Source organism: Triturus cristatus, chromosome 2_1 (assembly GCF_964204655.1).
Source record: "Triturus cristatus chromosome 2_1, aTriCri1.1, whole genome shotgun sequence".
NCBI lineage: Eukaryota > Metazoa > Chordata > Amphibia > Caudata > Salamandridae > Triturus > Triturus cristatus.
Window position 1 is genome coordinate 83789812 of NC_140581.1, and position 22146 is coordinate 83811957.

At 45.1% G+C, this 22146-nt stretch overlaps 1 protein-coding gene across 2 annotated transcripts in view; it reads right to left on the reverse strand.

Annotated features, from left to right (window-relative positions):
- Positions 1 to 22146, reverse strand: part of LOC146863792 (receptor-type tyrosine-protein phosphatase kappa-like) — a 1244093-nt gene that overhangs the window by 1079253 nt on the left and 142694 nt on the right. The gene's annotated exons all lie outside the window — the stretch shown is intronic.

A 22146-nucleotide genomic window follows, 5' to 3' on the forward strand; every position in this document is an offset into this window, starting at 1 on the left:
AGTCCAACAACCCCAAGAGTCTGTTGAAGTATATGTGACTCATTTGCGCAAATTGGCTTCCACTTGCAAATTTGAGGGCGCACTTGAGGAACGTATACACTACCAGTTTATGTTGGGTCGCACCATAGAGAAGGTTAAGGATGAGTTATGGCAAAAAGACGACCCAAAATTGGATGAGGTCATCTTGATTGCCAAGCGCATCGAGCACTCCCTTGCTTGTGTTGAAGTAATAAAAAAGGAAAATGGCATTGCTATCACTACTAATGATAAGGTACAAAGTGTAACTAAGACAAAAACATTTAAGCAAATTGAGCCCCAACCTTTGAAGTCTAAGAAGGGCTTTTCTGGAAAAAGTTACCGCTGTGATATGGTTGGTCACCTGGCCACCAACAAGTCTTGTCCTCCTTTGAACTCCAAATGCCTTAATTGTGGGAAAGTTGGTCATGTGGCAAAAGCTTGCAAGGAATTGATATTCAAAAAGAACAAGGGGGTGAAGGAAGTTTGGGTTCAAAATGAGTCTGATTCTGATCCCGATGAGTTGCACTGTGGTGAGGTTTTAGCACATTTCTGTCAGCATATGTTCAAAAGTCCAATCGACAGTGTTCAAGTTAATGGTCATCCTGTTAAAATGCTCTCTGATTCCGCGGCGAAAATCACTTTGGTCCCAAAGAGCTTTTACAACACATCTTTATTGGGTAAAGTGAAGGTTTTCAAACCAGACATCAGACCACTTGCTTACAGTGGTCAACCTGTAAAGCTATTCGGCTACTTTGAAGGTGACATAGAATACAGACGTAAACACACCGTTGGAAACATCTACATCTCCTCCAGAGGTGACACTATTGTAATCTGGATTCACCAGGCCAATCTCAGCGTGATGCTGATTCCTGGTGGGGATCCATGTATTGTCCTAAAGGGAGATCTTCCACCATCACTTCCTAACACTACTGGTGCACCTGAGGCTGCCAACGTTGATCAAGTGAATGACTTGCGCACTGAGTTCGAGCAGGTCTTCAGTGAGAAGTTGGGTCGCTTATCTAACTATACACATAGAATCACCTTCAGGGCTGGTGCCAACCCTATCACGTGCAAGGTGCGCAGTGTACCCTTAGCACTGAGGCACTCCATGCACCAAGAACTACAAAAATTGCAGAAAGAAGGGATTATAGTCAAAACTGAGGCGGGTGATTGGCTGGCTCCCGTGGTACTCGCCCGCAAAGCCTCTGGCGAGGTGAGATTATGTGTGGACTTGTTTGCCGTCAACCGTGCTGTCATAGCTGACAAGTACCCTCTCCCCAATATTGCAGAAATGCTGACACAACTAGACGGGGCTTAGGTCTTCTCCATTAGACGTTAAGGCCACATACCACCAGATCAGAATTGACACAGATTCCATTAACCTCACTGCTTTCATAACGCCTTTTGGCACATATAAGTTTACTAGGCTCCCCTTTGGTTTGAATTCTGTAGCCTCCGTCTTCCAGGGAGCTATGGAAGACGTCCTACATGGATTACCTGGTGTTAAAATATATCAGGACGACGTTCTGGTACATGGCTCTTCTCACATTCTGCATGATGAAAGGCTTAGGGCCGTCCTAGAATGGTTTAGGCCACGTGGTTTAAACCTACGCGAAAATAATTGTTAATTTAACCTCTCTGAAATTGACTATTTGGGGCATAAATTGTCTAAGGAGGGCGTAAGACTAAGGGACCCTCTAGTAAAGCACAAAAACTAATAGGAGGTACAGAGTCTAAACGAGTAGCGAGCTATTAACTGCTGAGTACGAAACACAAAAAGTACCAAAAAAGGTCTTTAGAGGAAAAAGGATAACACCGGGCGGGAGTTTAAGAGTTCATCAGCCCACCCTTGCTGGCGGAGCATCGTCATCTGAAACTCTGTGGAATAAAGAGCTAAGTGCACAATGGCAGGCCAGTAGGTGCTGCTCAGTGCTCAGCCTAATTATTCCAGGAAGAAAAATACTCCTGCCAGGGGTTATACTCAGAAGCTAAAGAATATAGTGCAGTGCTCAAATGTGAATGTGAATGTGAATTTAAAAATGAATACTAAGGCAAAAAATATGTTTATTCAAGATTGCCTAAGTTTCATATCTAAAAAACCATAGTCTTAAACAAAGATAGACTATTTCCTGGCTTGTTTATAAAATGGTCGACATGTTTCAGCCGCGATGGTCCCAGCATCCTCGATTCCCTACCAGAACCGATTGGGAATCCCAAGGATGACTGGGCGACTTTGCTCAACCTGAGGAAGACACAATCTCGCACAGCGGTTCATGGTCTAGTCATTTGCCCCATATTTGCGGGGCAAATGCGCTCCCACTGGTTTGATCGTGACCAACGCACCTAGACTGTTCCTCTCTGATAAGCAGTTTATGCGTGATTGGTCACTCATCGCCTGGCGCTGTACCCGTGACTGGCTAATTTTGATTATCAGCACGGCGAAACGCCAGGCTGACACGATACTTATTGAAATCCAAACATTAGAAGGGCAAATCAAAAAAACCATTACTTCAGCCCTTTTTAAAAAACAAATGGACGAGACCAACAAAACCAATAAAGAGTATAGAGATAACATCTTGATCAACAAAATAGACAAATTCAAAAAAGATCTGGCTCGCTTCACTTGGGAGAAAATCTACCCGTACACGAGTGACACCTATGTGGCTCCATTATTTAATAATAAAGGTAGACGATACGGGTCTAACTATTCATCATCAGGGTCAGATCAGGGATCTGACGATTCTGACTCTTTTACAACAGGGGCCCCCCAAGGGAGAGGGAGAAGTCAGTCCCGTAGATCTAATAGGAGACGCGGAACCCAGAATTTCTATCCCAACCAAGGCCAATGGTGGCCACCGGCTCCATGGGGTTACCAACCACCCCCTTTTCCACCACATATGCAAGCCTATCCACCACAACAGCAATTTTTTCCTAACCAGTCTTTTTTAGACCAGGGACAGGGCCGCACCAGAGGCAAACGGAGAGGTACTCCCACGGTCCATTGGCAAATGGACCAAACGTTCCCGAACACTCGGAGCAGGAGGGGCAATCAGCAACAAACCCCCAACCCGACCACAGACTAAATGACCTTGTTGTCAATCTCAGCTCCAAAATACTAACTGGAGATGAACAGAGTGTCCTCAATAGAGGATTAGGTTTCGTGCCCACTTACTCAGGCGATCCATTCACATTAAGGTGTGAACTTGAAAAAAATTTCAGAAAAATCCGACTTCATTTTTTCTTTAAGAACAAAGAGTCGGCTGAGAATGGACCCCTTAATGATGACACTGATATCGTCAACACTGGACTACGCCCTAAGAGTAATTTTACACCTCTACTTCACCAGGTTCCCTCCCAAGTCTCCACCTTTGAAAAGGCAGTAACCTATGATATGATGTCACTTTGCGACACACGACCAACTAATTTCTGCAATTTCTCTAAGAAAGATAGACTTGCACTTCGTAACCTGGCCAACGATGGGTCTGTCACTATCAAGCCGGCAGATAAAGGCGGTGCAACGGTTTTACAAGACACCGTTATCTACCGAGCTGAATGTCTACGACAGTTACGAGACACTAATTTTTACCGGGCTCTAGAAATAGATCCCACACACAGACTGACCCTGGAAATTAAACATCTGGTCGGGGAAGGGGAGGCAGAGGTTATGGATTACGTCACATGAAGCTAAATTTTTAGTAACTGACAATCCTGTGATGCCCTATTTCTACTGCCTCCCTAAAATTCATAAACAACAACGAACCCCTCCTGGACGACCCATCATCTCCGGGATTGGTTCATTACTTGAGCCCTTGTCTCAATTTGTTGATGTGTTTTTGCGACCAATGGTCAATGAGATGCCGACCTATCTCAAAGACACGTCAGATGTTTTGCGCATCTTGCCGGACATCGAGTTCAATATTGACACCGACCTTTTGGCAAGCTTTGACGTGGAGTCCCTTTACACGTGTATTCCTCAGATTGAAACCTTAGACTCCATCAGAGGACTTCTGGAAGCACGTGTCCTTGATACTATGACGCCTGTCAATTTCATCATGGAGTGTGCCAGATTGGCTATGTGTGAAAATTTCTTCAAATTTGAAGACCAGATCTTTCTTCAAATATCTGGCACCTCGATGGGGAGCGTCTTCGCACCCAGCCTCGCCAACCTGTACGTTCATTAACAGAACTATGTACTCAACCACAACAACCCATATCGTCATCATTTGGTGTTGTGGAAGAGATACATAGACGACATACTAGTGGTGTGGCGGGGAACTAGCGAGCAGATTTTGTCTTTCCATACTTGGCTCAACCAACAGAATGCCTTCCTGAACTTCACCATCGAGTTCAACTGCCTACGGTTAGCCTTTTTGGACATCTCTATCTTTGTACATGAGAATTCATTACATTGCGAACTGTACAAAAAACCCATGTCTAAGAACTCTCTTTTGTCTTTTGAGAGTCATCATCCTAAGGCTCTCAAAGAAAATCTGCCCGTAGGCCAGTTCCTGCGTATACGCAGGAACTGTTCAACCAGGGAATTGTTTGATAAACATGCCAAGGAACTAGCCACTCAACTCTGCTCAAGACAATATCCCAAGCGTTTGGTGCGACAAGCTTGGAAACGTGCATCACACAATAATAGAGACGCTCTATTGGATGCAAGCACATGTAGGACCCCCAGTGAGAAACTTACCTTTGTTACCACCTTCTGTACTTTGTCCAACCGTATACAGAAGATGGTACGTAAGCACTGGCATATATTGAATGTAGCATCTGAAAACATCTTGCCCCCATTGTTTGCATTCAAGAAGGGTCCCAGTCTACGTGACAGTTTGGTCCATACACGGCCATTATCGCAACCAACCTGTGGGCCCAGTACTCTGTGGTCATTGCCTCCGGTCCGCGGCCACTTCCCTTGCGGCTCGTGCAGTGTTTGCCCTCAGACCATCAAGACCACATCAGTGGATATAGGGACAAACCGCCCCTGGATACTACACAATCACACCAATTGTAACACGGAATGTGTGATCTATAGGATTACATGTCCATGTGGTTTGCACTATATTGGCTACACCACACGTAAAGTCAAGCTCCGCATTAGCGAGCACAAGAGCACCATTCGCTGCAAGAAACAATCCACCTGCCTGACGGACCATTTTTTGGCTAAGCAGCATAAGGCCGATGAACTGAGATGGCTTGTGTTGGAACGTCCTTTCATTCCCCAACACATAAATGACATCTCTAGATTTTTATTTTCTAGAGAACAAAGGTGGATTTTCAAATGTAAAACAGACACACAAGGGTTGAACGACAACATACAGTGGGTTTCCATTTGAACTCTAGTGACTGATTTCCTAAACTGACATCTCAATTGAGTGTTATTTGCACATCCGTGCGTGGCTGGTCGTGGATACCTGCTAAGAATGACTTGATATCTACCCAGAAGTGACACCTGAATTATATAAGTTGACATCCCTTTGCCAAGGTACATGCCTTTCCATTGCATTCTTGGTAACATCCAATGATGAATGCTGTTTTAAGTAGTGTTGTTTTTCTGTCTTTTGTTGCATCACACCCCTTGCAATATACCCTCTACACTGATACGTGCCCTTACTGGAGGCCTTATAGCTTGACCTCTTCCTCCACTTTGCCTAGTAGCTATCGAGCGCAGTGGTATGGTTTGGTAGAGACTTGTGTTGTCTCCTGTAATGTATTTTCATAACCTTAGCCAAACTATGACAGATTCAGTAAAACATAACCAATGGCGGCCGTTTTTGACACCAACAGCCACCAGTATTGATGTTCTTGTTACTCATATTTTATCAATTGGGTATTCATTAATTTTTTTCATCTCAATTATGAATCAAGATTATTAGTTAGTATGTCTTCTGGGCCACTGTATGCCTGTGATCTCTTTTTCCTTATCACTTAGAGCCTGTCGATATGGAACCCCCAAACAACATTTTATATAGGGATAGACTGCGGATGTATAATTATTGTTGTCATCCATTAAATTATGATGAATGCGCATGCAAATGACAACCCTTTGAGAATATCATTGTATCTCTGACCTGTTCGCCCGGTGGGGGTACACTGTTAGGGGCGCATCGCACATTTCCTGGTGCGAGGCGGGCCCCTTTTAGTGCGCATGCACTCGCAAGTGACACTCATTATCCACACTCGCGCCGTTTGTCTTAAACGGCGTACATGCGTTAGTACGCATGCACTGGCAAGAGACACTGTTTGCCTATATTCGCGCCGTTTGTCTTCCACGGCGCGCATGCGCTACAATAACTAGCCAGGTCACGCGTTAGTTTCTTTAGACGTGTTCCGTCTCTCGCGCATGCTCCATACAGTCGATTATAGCAACGCGTTTTTTGAGACGCCCATACCTGACCTCATTTAGCCACACTCATCCTATCAAGGCGGGTATAAATATAACTCCCTCACTCCCACCCTTACCTCCCAGACAGCCCGGAGGCCAGTCTGAAGTACCGACAGAGAGGTAAGGAGGGGGCGAGCAATTTGGGAGCCGGTTTATTGTTAACTGTATGCTAAGCTTTTGGTGCCTAAGAACCAGTAAAGCACATATATTTTTGTGTTACATCCACATTAGGTTGTGGGTTTTGGGCTTTTTCTACAACAGCGTTACTTCATGTTGGGTATTTTACACAAGCTTAAAGACATCACTTCATTTATCACTGTGTCAGAGCTGTGTGACATAAGCTCAGATCATCAACAGAATGTTTTATTTTATTTTATTACACCATGACTTACCTGTAGATAATGTATCTGTGGGGTTCCTGGAGGTTTTTGAGGTTCAGTTTTTTAGGTTTATTTAAATGTTTGAAGGTATGTGAGATGGGCATGAACAAGTACAAGTATCAATGCGCAACTTGTCTGTTTTGCTCCCACTTTTGAACAGAGCGGTGCCTCCTTCTCTGAGCTGTCAGCCGGGTGAGGTGAGGCTATTCTCCCACAGAAAGCTGGGTGAGTTCTTCAACATAGTTCAAATAATAGTATGTTGGCAAACATCAACTTGAGTTTTTGGTCAATAAGTGACAGTGTGGAGTTTACACTGTTGAGTAGCGGCTATTATTGCTGTGATTTCTTTGTGTGTTGCCCCTCGGTGACATATGATTTCTCTGGTTCTTTTGACCCTCTATAGGAAAGAAGATATCCTTTCTTACGTCGAAAGATGAGCCCATTTGTATGGTAGGGTGGCTACAGCCACTGTCGAATCTGACGTCCATACTTCTATATTTTGATTTGTTCTGTACACTATATCACCACATGTATTTTTTCCTGCAGTAGCATCTTTCCTATATCTATTTTGTTACTGGTCCTGAAGAAAGCCGGGTCAGGTGACCATTCCGGCTGAAACATGTCGACCATTTTATAAACAAGCCAGGAAATAGTCTATCTTTGTTTAAGACTATGGTTTTTTAGATATGAAACTTAGGCAATCCTGAATAAATATATTTTTTGCCTTAGTATTCATTTTTAAATTCACATTCACATTTGAGCACTGCACTATATTCTTTAGCTTCTGAGTATAAACCCTGGCAGGAGTATTTTTCTTCCTGGAATAATTAGGCTGAGCACTGAGCAGCACCTACTGGCCTGCCATTGTGCACTTAGCTCTTTATTCCACAGAGTTTCAGATGACGATGCTCCGCCAGCAAGGGTGGGCTGATGAACTCTTAAACTCCCGCCCAGTGTTATCCTTTTTCCTCTAAAGACCTTTTTTGGTACTTTTTGTGTTTCGTACTCAGCAGTTAATAGCTCGCTACTCGTTTAGACTCTGTACCTCCTATTAGTTTTTGTGCTTTTGATCTGAGGGTTTGGAGTTGCAGGAGTCTTTAAACTGAATGTCCCTCTTGACCCCCTCTTAAATTGTAATTGTTGTTACCCTCTAGTAAAGACCATTGATAATCTTCCCATGCCTCAATCCAGAGATCATTTTGTTACTTTTCTCGGAATGGCCAAATATTATAATAAATTCGTTCCACAGTTTGCTTCTCGCACCTTCACACTAAGGCCACTTCTGAAGAAAGGTGTGAGATTTACCTGGTCACCCCAATGCCAAGTAGAATTTGACGATATTAAAAATTATTTGAGTGGGGCACCCTCTCTCCAGAGTTTTGACACTACTGCTCATTCCATCCTCATCACCGATGCTAGCTCCAAAGGTCTCAGGGCTGTTCTTAAGCAGGTGCAGGATGGAATGGAAACAACCTTTATGTTCCTCTTGAGGGCACTGGTGGGGCCGGAAATGAAATACTCTGTCATAGAGGAACCCCTGTGCTTCTTTTGGCCAATTAAGAAACTCAAAAAGTTCCTTTGGGGAAGTTCATTCGTAGTAAAATCCGATCATAAACTGTTGAAAGACTTATTCACAAAAAAGAGTTTAGATGCTGTATCCTCAAGGATTGATAGATGGATAGTCGCACTCCAAGATTATGATTTTGTGGTAAACTGCATACCTGGCGCTCAGAACAAGGTTTCAGATTGCCTTTCCCGCCTTGTCCTGTTTAATCCTAATCCGCCCCTGACACCTCAGGAGACTCGTGGGAGGATGACAATTATAAAGTGTGTGAGGTTATGACAGACGTTTTGAGTGAGGGAGAGTGGAAGTCATCCATGGATAGTGATGCCACACTTCTTGAAGTCTGCAAGTTGGTGACAGAAAGGGTGGGGAGGCATAAAAAGTCGGAATGAGGAGACACGCACGTTTTGGAACATGCTTCATGAGTTGTCTGTCTTCTCTGGCTTACTTTGGAGGGGTACGAAACTTGTTCCACCCCTCTCTGTCAGGCAAAGAACTGTCCATCAAGCCCATCAGGGACATCAGGGCATCTCCAAGACCAAAGAGAAGATTCAAATGCACTTCTTGTGGCCTGGCATCGATCTTCATTGTTGAGCGCTTGGTGAGGGATTGCACAGAATGTATTGCATGTGACAAGGTCTACAATACTAGGGTTCAAATCATGGTTGTACGCGAGACACCTGATCGGTGTTGGCAAGAGGTGGCATTAGATCTTCTGGGTCCCTTTACAAGCAGTTCCGTCCAGTCCTACGTCCTGGTGCTAATAGACATGTTTTCTAGGTGGCCGGAGATTAAGATCACACACAACACTGAAACTAAAGACGTCATCAAGTTCCTCGATTAAGTTTTCTCGCTAGAAGGACTCCCGGACTGTCTCCTAACTGACAACGGGGTCCAACTGGTCTCGAGAGAGATGGAGGAATATTTGACAAAAAGGGGGATCAGACACAAGCGTTATGCCCTCTATCATCCCGAAACCAACAGAATGGTGGAGAGGTTTAACAGTGTCTTGAAAGAATCTATCCAACTGACCAAGGCCCAGAACAAGGACTGGAAGTCGGAGGTAGTGGAGCGGGCGACGGTTTACTGCCTCACGCCTCACTCCAATACGAATAAAGTTCCCTTTGAACTGTTTCGGGGATGGAGTCCCAAACACCCACATGTTCCAAGCGTGGATGAGGGACAAAAGTGCGAGTGTCGGCTTGAATGCAGATTTTGGTGAAATGCCCCCTAGTGGAGACTCCGGTGTGGTGTCCTGGTAAGAAGGTCAAAACCTGAAGATTGCCAAAATAAAGGAGTAGTTTGATGCTAGGCATGCTGTCACTCACACTTGCGTGCGAGAAGGTGATAGAGTGAGGTTACGCCTTCCCCAAAGGTCGGGTGGGGTTTCAAAGTTCTCCTCACCTTTTGTTCTGAAGAAACTCTTTCAAAATGCAGTAAAACTGAAAGATGGTCGGATCTGGAACTTAAATAGGATTGCTGCCATGCTCACTAAAGCCCCAACTGAATTGGTTATTCCACAAAAACTTTGCAAACACCTGCCTCTACTGCGAAGGAGTTCTCGCGCTGGAAGTATGCCAGCAAGGTTACATGATTTTGTTCTACTTTAATGTTTTCCTTGCTCACGATTTGGACTTGCATTAATGTCTTTCTTTATTGTGTTTTTTTCTCTCTTTCTTCTTCTCTTTATGTAAAGGGGGAAGGTGTGTAATGACCTGCGTGTCATTCTATTCCATGTATCACATTGAGCCTAGAGTTTCTCATTCTAGAGCCTTCATCTGGTTGGAGTTGCTCTAGAACACCCATGTATCAGTTGCTGCTGGCGCTGCGTGGGTAGAACGTTTCATCTGTAGACACCTGCTGATCCTGAATAAAGAACCTTCTTCAAACTTGTCCAGTGTGCCACAACCCAACTTCATTACACTACTGTGTGGTTCTCCTTTCATTTAGTCATTCAGGAGGTGATGTTCTGGTAAAACAAGCTGCTGTACATTCCTTCAAGATTAAGCCTGAAGGCTGCTCTCCATAGCTACCACTAGGACAGCTTTCAATAGGGTTATCTTTGACCACATAGATCATAAGGGTTGTGTGGACTGGTACAGGGTGCCCACTTCAATTAGTGGATAGCATATACCAGGCCACCTTCTCACAATTACCAACAGCCAACTTCCACTTGAACCACTAACAAATCTCTTGGGTTACGCAGGGGCCGAAATTATTTTTCCTAGAATGACTTCTGAGGTCAGTCTACTCTCCCATCTACTCCTTGTGGAGAGTCTATGTGTGGCACACATGTCGAAGCAGCCACTTCCTTCTTTACATATGTGGAGGGGGAAGGTTTGGTCTATCTAGGCTATGGAAAAATTGGCTGCTATCATTCAAGACCGGGTGGCCAAATTCAATGCAGTATGGCACCCTTTCCAACTCACATCAAGTGCCTACAATGGGCAGGGGGGTTTCATATAATGATGTCTAAAACAATACACACATTTGATATCCACATTATGTCCTCTTCCGACCGGGAGAAAGGATCTGTTGAAATGTAATTTTCATGTGAACAACCGGGTGGGGTAGTATGTTGAATTAATTTTTCAAATTACATATGGGTGTAAGTGATCTGCTTTTAATGACATTTTCGAGCTAGAAATATTATTGCCAGCGGAATTGTACAATATGTAATGTTTACTTGTTTTCTTTTGAAAATGCAAAATAAACTCATTAAAATAAAAAACCTAAACTGAACTTTAATGGCCTCCCCAGGGTTTCCTACACAGATTTACACTGCCGGCTACCAATGTGAGGCTTTCCAGGTTTATGAGATTGTACGAACCACATAGAAGTATTAAAAGGTAGATTCCCTGATTTTCCTTCTGACTAGGATGCTGAGTACTTGGAGTGAGACAAAATGTTTTCCAAAATCTCCCTTAAATTTGTGAAGGATATTATATGATCAGTCAAGGCCAAATTCAAACAATCTGGAGTGAAGGTGAACGTAGATACATTGTAAAACAAATGTTACAATTACAATAAAGTTGACATTTCCTGGTCTAAGTTATTACTAACACTACTATACCGACACCTTAGCATGCAAACAGCATTAGGAGTGAATGAAGTGCAAATGAAACTATATGGGATTTCATAAAACACTAAACACACTACTAACAATGCACACAAAGTATTAACACTGGTTAAGCCAGTTAAGGTCAAAATATAATATTTGTGATGAGTATAGTTATCACAATCAAAGTATTGTTTATAATAAGATTTACACAATGTATACAGATTTTGATCCCCACAGGAATTACCAATATTAATCTCTTAAACTACCGAGCCTTCTGCCAGAACATTTAGACTCCCACTGTGCTCTTCTTGATAACACAATTGATTGGCAGATCATGGTCGTCTCTTATATAAAATATTAGACTGCAATATTTCTATATGAGGTAATTTGACTACTCGACCCATCCACTGAAACTGTAGTGGCTTATGTTGTCATAATAGAAATTATACAACTGTGAAAAACTAAATAAAATCAATGTTTTTTTATATCAGAAATATGATCAGGACAAACTGCTCCGAGGTTATGGTTGGGGTGTCCCTAGCGCTAAAATGTGACATGATATACCAGGTGAAAAGGTGGTATTCACATAAAACAAATCTTCCCAGGAGGTGGTTAGTAGGGGGATCCCACTGCATTATGACCCTTTGAGGAAACTGTTACTCCACGAGGACAAACTGCACAGGACCTTCACTGAGCTCCGGATCCAGCTACACTCAACAACAGGTGCCGTAGCCTGTTGTGGAGTCTAGGGTGTAAGAAAGTGCCTCTTTTTGCATGGACCCCACATGTTTTTGTGGACAGGTGTTGCTACATTTTTAACCCGGCATACTGGAGAACTGCTGCCCAGTCCCCAGTGTAAGTGCTATGACCCCTAAATAATGGTAGAATTATTTTTATTAAATATTTATGAAAAGTGAATTTTACAAAACCTAGACTTTCTCTGCCTAACCCTCAGTAGACTAATTAGCCTTACCCTGTCAGCAGCTGGCCTCTATCACTGCTTCCACCTAATAAGGTGTGAGAACTGCTCCCAAAGCAGGAACAATGGCTTAGGGCTTTTGGCAGAAAGACCTCGGTGTGAGGTATGCAACTCTTATCAGCTCGGGACGGGCAACTGTTCTGGGTTCAGGAACTTTATTAACTTGAAGTAGGTGAAGTCTGCCCATTCATAATTAAGTATAAATGGAGAACTGTGGAGGAGAAGCCTTTCTGATTTCTAGGTTCTCTACAGCCATCTTGCCACTCGCCCTGTGGGAGGGGGAGCTGGTTGCAGAACCAGTTTGCATAGCAGCCCCCAAGGGCAGAAAGGTGCATTCATCTTAGTTGTGCCTCAGAACATTGCTGCAATAGGCCTTTTCCCTGAAGTCCCAGCCCACTAGTAGCAACTAGACCTGGATTGGGCCCTGTTGGAGTCCTCTGCTGGAGTGATTCTTGGTCCATAGGTGCTGTCCCTGAAGACCTGCTAAACTTAAAAGTGACCAAGAGGAGCTGATTCAGAAAGCCTGAAAAGTTGATACTTGGAAAATGTTGACTTCTAAGATCTTCGGAGCATAAGCAAGACCTTGCAGTAGAGCAGTTCAACTTTAAGTGGTGTCATTGATACAGCTTCAGCCTTGCCTTCCTGGAGGATTTTGAGGGTCATGAAAATGAGAAGGCTCGAAGTTAGAAATCTTGATGGGTCAAAGACCTGAATAGTATCCTCTGAATACGAGTACTTCAGCGGCAGTGATATTTGAATTTCTCATGCTCTGAGCTCTTCTCACTAAAACCAACGGCTTCAGCAGAACCTTGTTCAATGGCTATCCAGCTTTTTGAGAACTTGCTAGATACTTTGCCCCACCAGAGGATTTCAACTTCCATTTCAGAGATTGAGTCAGGAGGTAAAATCAATGACCAGGACAACCAGCTTGGTGGATCCAACCAGCGCTCCATCACGGTTGGGCTGAAAGCACCCTTGGATCCAGTTGCACTTAGTGGAGTTTTTCCTTTTGGTGCTATTTAGCATATTAAACTTTACCCTGTTTTTAGACATTGGTTGGATGAATTTTAATGAGCTGTTTTAAAGTTTTAACAGTTTTGTTAGTATTAAACACATTTCCCTAAGTTTTTTACAAGTTTTCCTAAGTTAACCCTGACTGTTCTCTGCCATAGCTAGCCAACTTCTATGGCCATGGACATTTGATTTGATTAAAAATGTATAGCGCGCACGTGTGCCCATGGGCGTCTTGGCACTAAACAGAGACAAAAACTACCTGGTAAATGTCACGGCCTGGTCTACATGGAGGAGAACAGCCAAGGACAAGAGAAACGTACTGAACCTGCTGGCAGATGTCAACATCCAACATGAGATTGACCTCCAGATGACCCTGAATGTGGAGTCATTATACACCAAAATCCCACAGGACGCCCGCATCAAGGTCATCAATACTTGCCTGAGAGCAGAAACATGGACCAATGCAACACCCATCGATTTCATTATAGAGTGTGGCACCATGGCACTCAAGAACACCTTCTTCAAGTTTAAAACCCAGGTATAAGAGGTGTGGCCTGGAGTCAAACAAGAAGGCTGCAGTTTAGGAGAACTCCAGGGCACCAACTGATCTAAGCCCGACCATCCGCACCAACTGTAATTAGAGCCACGCACCGCCTCTCCTGGCCACCCAGTATTGTGGTAAAGGCTCCCGGTTTCAAATTTGCGCCTAGGCCACATTGAGAAAGAATCGCCAACCAGACGGTGTTGCAAGTAAACATTGGCTTGCATCTGCTATGATTAATTGATTGAAGTGTCACACCAACTACAACACGAGAAACTGTTTATATCTGATCACATATTCCTACGACCTCCACTATATGGGGATGACGACGAGGGCTGTCAAGATAAGGTTCATGCAACACCGGAACACTATCCGGTGTGGATGTAACACTACTAAGATGTGCAACTATTTTTGCGACCTCAGACATTCATCTGATGATCTGACAAGAACCGTTCTAGAAGCCAACCAGATGTGGAGCACACCGAATCGCTTCAAGAGGGAACAGCGCTATAAGAACAAACTATAAGATGGCTCCGTCGTCCATCTTTCCACTCAGGAAGCTCATCTCTCTATTTGACTTACTGACTTGACATGAGCTTCTCTGTGGGCACTAATACCCATCTTGCCACAATCTGGCGTTTCCTGTGCTGAATGGATCTATATTCACACAGGCGATGTACTCACTTTTCAGTGGTTTTTAGAGTCTCAACTACACACATTCCAAGATGGCCACCAAGAAGGGATCAGCAGTGAATATCTTCATGCTGACCCATTTAGTATTTACAATATGATTGCTCCCATGTACCCCCACCAGCCTGATCCCGGGGGCACACAAACGACTCTTGACACCTCCTTGGCAAAGTGTATAAATATTATTTTTCCCCCACTTGCCTAAATACATGCGACTGCACAACTGGCTCTATGGTTTATAGCCAGTTTTCACTCATTTCAAGATGACTACCATGAATCTGTCACATCGAGACCCGCTCCTGCCCTCTCCCTAGGTCGCAGCATGCATGGACCAATCACAACACGACCCGGGGGCTGGCTTATTGCCACCTGAGAAGATGTTGATTGATTCATTGCTTAAGAACACATTCTGAGATATCTATAAGTCACACAGGGCTTCTTTTTGTGACACCTGCACAGGTTTTTATCTATATGTTGTATATGTCTTTTCCGGTTCACTTAACTGCAATCCAATATATGTCAGTTTGCACTGACCTCACCATTTTGGCTATCACCAGAGCATTTTATTTATTTATTTATTTTATTTATGGGTTTGTATAGCGCTGGAATCGACTCCAACCGGAGTATCTCTGCGCTGTGATACCAAATAGAGTCTAAATAAATATGCAGATGAGGGGCAGGGTCTAGATTTTATCAGTAAACAGCCGAATTTTAAATGGTCTGTGCAGAGCCTAAGGGCCAGAGGCAGTTTGTTCCACAGTGTGGGCCCTGCAACAGATAAAGCTTTCCCTCCATGTCTGTTTTTTTTTGCACGAGGTACTGCCAACAGAAAATTCTCACTAGATCTCAACGATCTGGAGGGAGTGTAGGGGATAAATTTCTGCTCCAGGTATGTAGGGCCATTTCCGTTTAAGCATTTATGGATAATGCAACATATCTTAAACTTGGCTCTTTGTCGAATGCTCAACCAGTGTAGTTTCTGTAATAGAGGTTTTGATGCTGTTCTGGGGGGAGCATTTAGGACAAGGCGAGCTGCCGTATTCTGGACCACCTGGAGCCTATCCAGAACTCCCCAGTGGAGACAGTTTGCTACCATTTCTAGGACATTGTTTCCAATGAGATATCACCCGATATATGCTGTCTTTTCATTTTACTTGTTTTTCTTCTACTATTTTTACTTTCAGGTTGGACACGAGCCGTCTCATTATAGGGACTGCCACCCTGAAGGGAAATCTCCTTCTACCGTGAATCTTTCCAGAGAACATACCGAATTTATTTTGTTTCATAGTCCAGCCAGTACGGATTATTATTTGTCAACAGCTATATATTATTACATTAGATTCCCCCTGTTCCCTAATTCCTGGCCCTTTGTTTCTCTAGACCCCAGACATCCCTAGTCCTGATGAGATCCTACTATCCTTAAAGGGTCAAAACACAGTGAACACGATTACAGAGACAGACAACGTTTCCATTTTTTCTGATACAATGATTGAATTTATGCATTCATGAGGGTTTTTAACTGAAACAGCAGCCCCGTATTTGTATCAACCAACTACCTCTTTTTGCTGATGCTTAATCTCACCTGGTCTTATCTTTTCTTTTGTTCTGGTTTGTTTACACACCTGGGATCTTTTGCTACTATATTCTCTCTCTAGACACTTTCATAAATAATTGTTTACATTTTGTTATTGTTTTGAATAAAACTGTGTTCGCTGAACTGTGTTACATACTGACTGAGTTATCATTGCTTTATCCAAACCTTTCTTATTAACATAGGCATATTTGGATTTAGTCCACACAGAAATATCTGTGATAGTCATAATTTTCATTTGAATGAGTTCCATGTGTAAGCATGTTTCAAGGATCACTTGACACCCCTGTTTGCATGGACATAAGGGTTGCTCTTGTTGCTTTGTTTAATCGTGCTAATGCATAGCATGGCCGCCCTCCCTCAATCAATCAATAGATTTGTAGAGCGCTTCTTGTCACCCGTGAGGCTATCCTGGCGCTAGCAGGTTCCAGTTGATTAGCCAAATAGCCAGGTTTTAAGGGACTTTTGAGAACACTGGGAGAAATGGGGAGGTCTGGAGATGAATAGGTAGCTCGTTCAATGGCTTCGCTGCTAGGTAGGTGAAGGAGCGGCCTCCGCATATTCTACGTCGGATACAAGGGTGAGGGTTAGAGAAAGAGAAGCGGAGCAGCGGTGTCTGGTGGGCCGATGGAAGTTCAGGCTGTGGTTCAAGTAGACCAGTGCGCAGTCCCTTACACCCCTATTAATGCGGGTACAGTGTGTGGGCATTGTACAGTTGGTGAACTGCAGGTGAGCCTGGCAAGCATGGGTCCAAGCCTATCAAGATTTCTGCATGCCTGTGAAGGAAGTCAGTTGGACTTGGACCTTTTTGCAGGGTCATCCCTGAACTTTTTGCTTTCTTCCTAGCCTTTTTTCTGACATGGTGTTGGTGGTTTTAGGACTCTTGCACTTTAGCACTGCTGTCCAGTGTAAATTGTGTGTGCTCTCTGTGATAGAAATGGTAGAGATTGGTCTACACCTGTTTGGCCTATTTAATTTACCTGTCAGTCCCTTGTAAAGTGGTATCTCATATACCCAGCGCTGGTAACTTAAATGCTACTGGTGGGCTTGCAGCGCTGATTGCGCCACCCACCAAAGTAGCCCTTCAAACCTATCCCAGGGCTCTGCCATTGCAGGGCCAGTGCGCGCAGTGTTACTGCCGCTATGACATGGCACCTAAAATGTGTGTCACACCTGTCTGTGACCCCCTCCCCCCTTTAACTACATGTCAAACACCACTAAGGTAGGCACTAGCTAGCCCTATGGGCAGGGTGTTTTGTAGGAAAAAGGTAGGACATGTACCTTAAGTGTGTGACATGTCCTGGTAGTGACAAACCGCCATTTTGGTTTCTCACTGCTGCGAGGCTGCCCTCTCATAGGAATGCATTGGGGATTCCCTGATAAGTGTTTCAGTGGTAATTCCTGATATGAGAGGAGCAGCGTGGTCAAGTTTGGTATGGTTGGAATAGTAATAATAACTGCTGCGCAATGGTTGGATTTATTATCAATATTTTAGAAATGCCACTTCTAGAAGTTGGCATTTCTGTGTGCTATGTGTCTGCCTGCCTGATGTGGATTGCATGTCTGGCTTTGGAATGACAGGGGCTGGTGAGGTGTGTATGGCTCCAGGGAGGGCAGGGTGAGTCAGCGCTAGGCTGAATAGGGGAGCTGCATTTTGAGTAGTGGGAGGAGTCTGCGCCTGCCTAGGTGACTGCTGGCTGCACCCCCCTGTGGTGTGTGTAATGACGAGCCCCCACCTGACAAAGGGGAAGAGGTGCCTTGTCAACAAATTGCTCCAAACCCCCCCGAACCAGTTCAGGCTGGTTCCCTCAAGCCCTGTACCAAAGGCAGACAAAGGAGGAATGGAGTATAAGTACTGGGGCTTTGACCCCATGAAAACGTTGTGCTTTGTGCTTCCTTGGGACCTGTTGCTGCTGGGCCCCAGGAAGAACCGCCACGAGGGACTGCCTCCCTGCTTGAGGGTCCTGTGTGCTGGCCTGCCTGGGCCCAGCTTTGTCCCTGGAACCTTGAGGACTCTAGCACCTTGTGAGCGCTTTACTTTTATTCTGAAGAGGAGCGCTGGTGCCTTGCAGCGTGCTGCTGCAGTGTCTACAGAGGGAATCACAGCATAGGGATTCCTCCATGCTGCTGGTGGTGGAGTCGGAGTCCAACCCGCATTTCTGCATTTCAAAAGAGCTGGAGCCCACCCTGCTTCTGTGCTATTTTCGAGGCAGGAGCCCACCCCGCACTTGTGCTGTTCTGAGCGGGAGCCCACCCCGCATTGTTGTGGTGCATTGTTCTGGTCGAGAGCGCAAGGTGAGCGCTCGCGCCCCTGCTGCCGAGTCTGGAAGCAGAAGGAAGGGGCCCCGACTGAGACTTTGCTCCGTACATCGCAGCTGCAGGAAGTCAGGCGTCCTGCCTGGTTAGGGGCGGGGGACCAGCCGGAGGAAGCAAGGCCAGAGCGGAAGTGCTGGAAGGAGGGCGGGAGCCTACCCCTCCTCCTGTGAACAGAGCAAGCCAGGCCGAGCTGCAGCCTGGTTGTGGGAGGGGCTCCCAAGTTTGTGAGGACAGCCCCGTGTGCTGCCTGGACCGGCTGGAGATTAAGTCCAGCAGACAGTGGAGGGATGGAGCCTCGTGGGCTCATCCGGCAGAGAAGTCCAGGAGAGGCCGCCGGAAGTGAGTGCGTGCCTGCATGGGGCCCCCGTGAGGAGAGGGAGAGCCCCGCGCCTTCGCTGATGACCGCAGGAGTCCTGAGAGGCCCAAGAGAGCGGCCAACCGAGGCACAGTGTCGGTGCCCCATTTCCATGACCTGAGGAGGAATTGGTCTCCCACCAAAGAGACCGGAAAAGTCCAGCGTTGCCAGGAGAAGAGAAGAGAGCCCCGGTGAGTGGGGCTGGAGAGGGCACATGGAGGCGCTCCCTAATGGCTTTAGGTGACGTCCAAGAGTTGTGGGTCTGATTCCTGCACCACGCGGAGTCCCAGTGAGAGGGACCCGTAAAAAGCACTGATTTCTTTAGGCGCCAAATTGAGGCCCAGCATAGGAGTCCCGGAGTGGGGCTTCAGAGGTACCATATGTGCCAGTGCTCATTTTGTTCGCCACAGTTACACCGAGAAAACGAGCTGGCAGCTGTAATGTTTGGGCAAGGTTATTTTGGGAGTTCCAGAGTGGGGCTTCCATGGCAAGGTGCTGCCAGTGCCATGTTCCTCTGGGGGCATTCTGTTGGTGATAAGTAAGGAGTGAAATACACTCCCCCGCCCCCCTGCGCTTTGTGCACCTTGGCTTTGCTGCTTTGGCAGCCAGAGGGCTACTTGAGAAGCCCTATTGTTGCGGCCTGACATTCTGGACAGAGTGTATTTTGAGCCCAGTGAAAGGCCAGTTGGCCTGGGGGTCATTTTGGAGGGTGATACCTAATATGATTGTGGCCTACTGTGTTTTATGGCATAATGTGTTTATGTTTGTGATGCCTATGGCGTAATGTGTGTATGCTTAGGAGGTTTAGGCACAATGTGTTTTATGCCTAATTTTGATGCAGACATAATGTGTTTATGTTGCCCATGTTAATGCCAAGTAGAGTATTTTACCAGTAGTCACTGGTTGTGTTTTATGTGTGCTACTAGTGCTTTCTAAAAGGTTCTGACAGTGGCCCGATTGGCCCTGTCATGTGTATATAATCCCCTGTAAACATTGCCTAGTGCCAGTGGGCACAGTGTACATTGTGTGATTATGATCCAATGTGTTTTGGCTAACACAAAGGCTATTTTTATATAACCTTGTGTGGAGTTTCTTTTGTGGTGTGCCTAGTGTGTTGCTGCTATGTGAGTGTGTTGCGCAAACGCTTTACACATTGCCTGTGGGATAAGCCTGACTGCTCGTGCCAAGCTACCAAGGGGGTGAGCAGGGGTTATCTTTAGTGTGTAACTCCCTTGCCCTGACTAGAGCAGTGGTTTCTCCCTGGCTTATGCGCCTGCTCTAGCCAACCAGAAATTCCATTTCTAACAACGTCTGTATGCCCAAAGTGTGACATTATGATATACACCTTTCCCAGGCATAAATTTGTAATGCTGAGAGCTAAAGTCTAATTAGGTGGAGCCTGCATGGGGCGCGCATGCGCTCTCCCCTGGCGACCAATTGTATCTTGAGGCCTTTGTATGTCTTTGTATCTGTGTCTGTGATTGTGTTTCTGTCTATATGGTTACATTATGTGTAAGTCCGTCTGAGTCACGTTGCTGGGCCTGCATGTCTGTGCTTCATCAGACATTGCGAGTGCCTTTATCTTATCATCTCTTTTTTTAATGGTAACCTAATAAGATAGCTCATTGGGTTGGTGCGCCTGAAGCTGATATTTGGATGTAACTGGCAGCCACATTTTTGACTCCCATCAACCTTTAATCTTTCTGAAGTCGATAATAATGGTATCATTAAGTTGGTTAGCAGGAATGTCTAGTTCCATAGGACCGTGAATAAGACAAAGCAAAATCTGGGCAAGCGACATGAAAAATGCATGTAAAATGGACGTTTTTACTTATTAAATTTAAGAGAATTGGAAAAGTGCAAATGAGCCTCATGGGACTGTTGGAAGGTGAACAAATCAAAGAGACAAATATAATAAGCTGCTCAGTGAAGCTGCGTTCAAAGCTTGCCTCTTATCTCAATGTATCATTTGCTAATTTTCTGAAAATTCTTCAGCAAGACTCCCAAAGCCATGCTTCCTTGCAGGAGAACTGCAACAACCCTGCAGTGCTTAATTTGTAAAAAAGTACATACCCGGGCCAAGCATTTCTTCAGAAGATGCCACCTGGGCTGCAGCAGGAGATGGCACCGAAAAACAAGGCTGCATGAAACTTTAGTTCACACTAGGCACTCCCTGCCAATCAGACTCACTCCTGCAAGTTCTTTTTCGCTCCTGATTTCTACCTTTCTCACATTTTTACTGTCTCTTTTCTTACTCTTTCTTTCCCACTTTTATGTTTTTCTCTCTCTTGTTTTGGGTCAAAGTCTGGTCAGGACAAATTAGTGCCGGTTCCCAGAAATAGGCGCTGGTGGGCCGCACCTGTAACCACCAGCTCAAATTAAGCACGGCACACCTGTAAAAAATCTTTACTACTATCCCATGTTCACCTGTGAAACAATGCTAATGTTCTCTTATAAACATCTTATCATTAACTTACCAAAGGTTTGTTGAACCCCTCGAGCCGTCTTTCAATCCTTCCAACTGGTTTTCCATATTTTGGGTTAAACGGGATTGAAGATGTACCATTTGCTGTGTATTGTTCCTCAGCCTTATCCGGTAAACATCCCATAAACCCGATTAAATAATATTTCAGATTCACATTATTATCCCAGCAATTATCTGGGTAAAACTCTGAGTCACCCTGTAAAACTGTCTCAAAATTCCATTCGTTTTCAGCTTCCCCGCACCCAAAAGACACCTCCGATCAGCCGGCCTCTCTCTGGCCACCGTTCCACCCATCTACGAGACCAGCTCGGGAGGAAAATTCTTCTCCTACATCACAGCCAAGGCCTGGAACAACCTCCCCCTCCAGCAAGCCCCCAGACTGCCCCAGTTCAGGAAGGACCTCAAGACCTGGCTCTTCGGACGACCCCAGCACTCAACAGATCTGCCCCCCTCCCCCTCTCCCCCAGCGCCTTGAGACCCTTGCAGGTGAGTAGTTCCGCTTTATCAACCCTAATTGAACACATCTAAATGCATTATTTGTCTCACACATTTCATCAAACATTCCTCAGAGAGGAATAACACTGTAATATTAAAATACAGATGAAAATACATTTAGCATTTTAAAGTTTCTCATAATTGAAGCATTGTTTACAACTGAAGGCCTGTAGAGAACCCCCCTGCCCAGGGGCACCCCACGGCCAGAATGTTTCCTTCATGCTGGCATCATTAGGGGCCGTACCCCCCAAGTCAATGCTCCAGGCTGC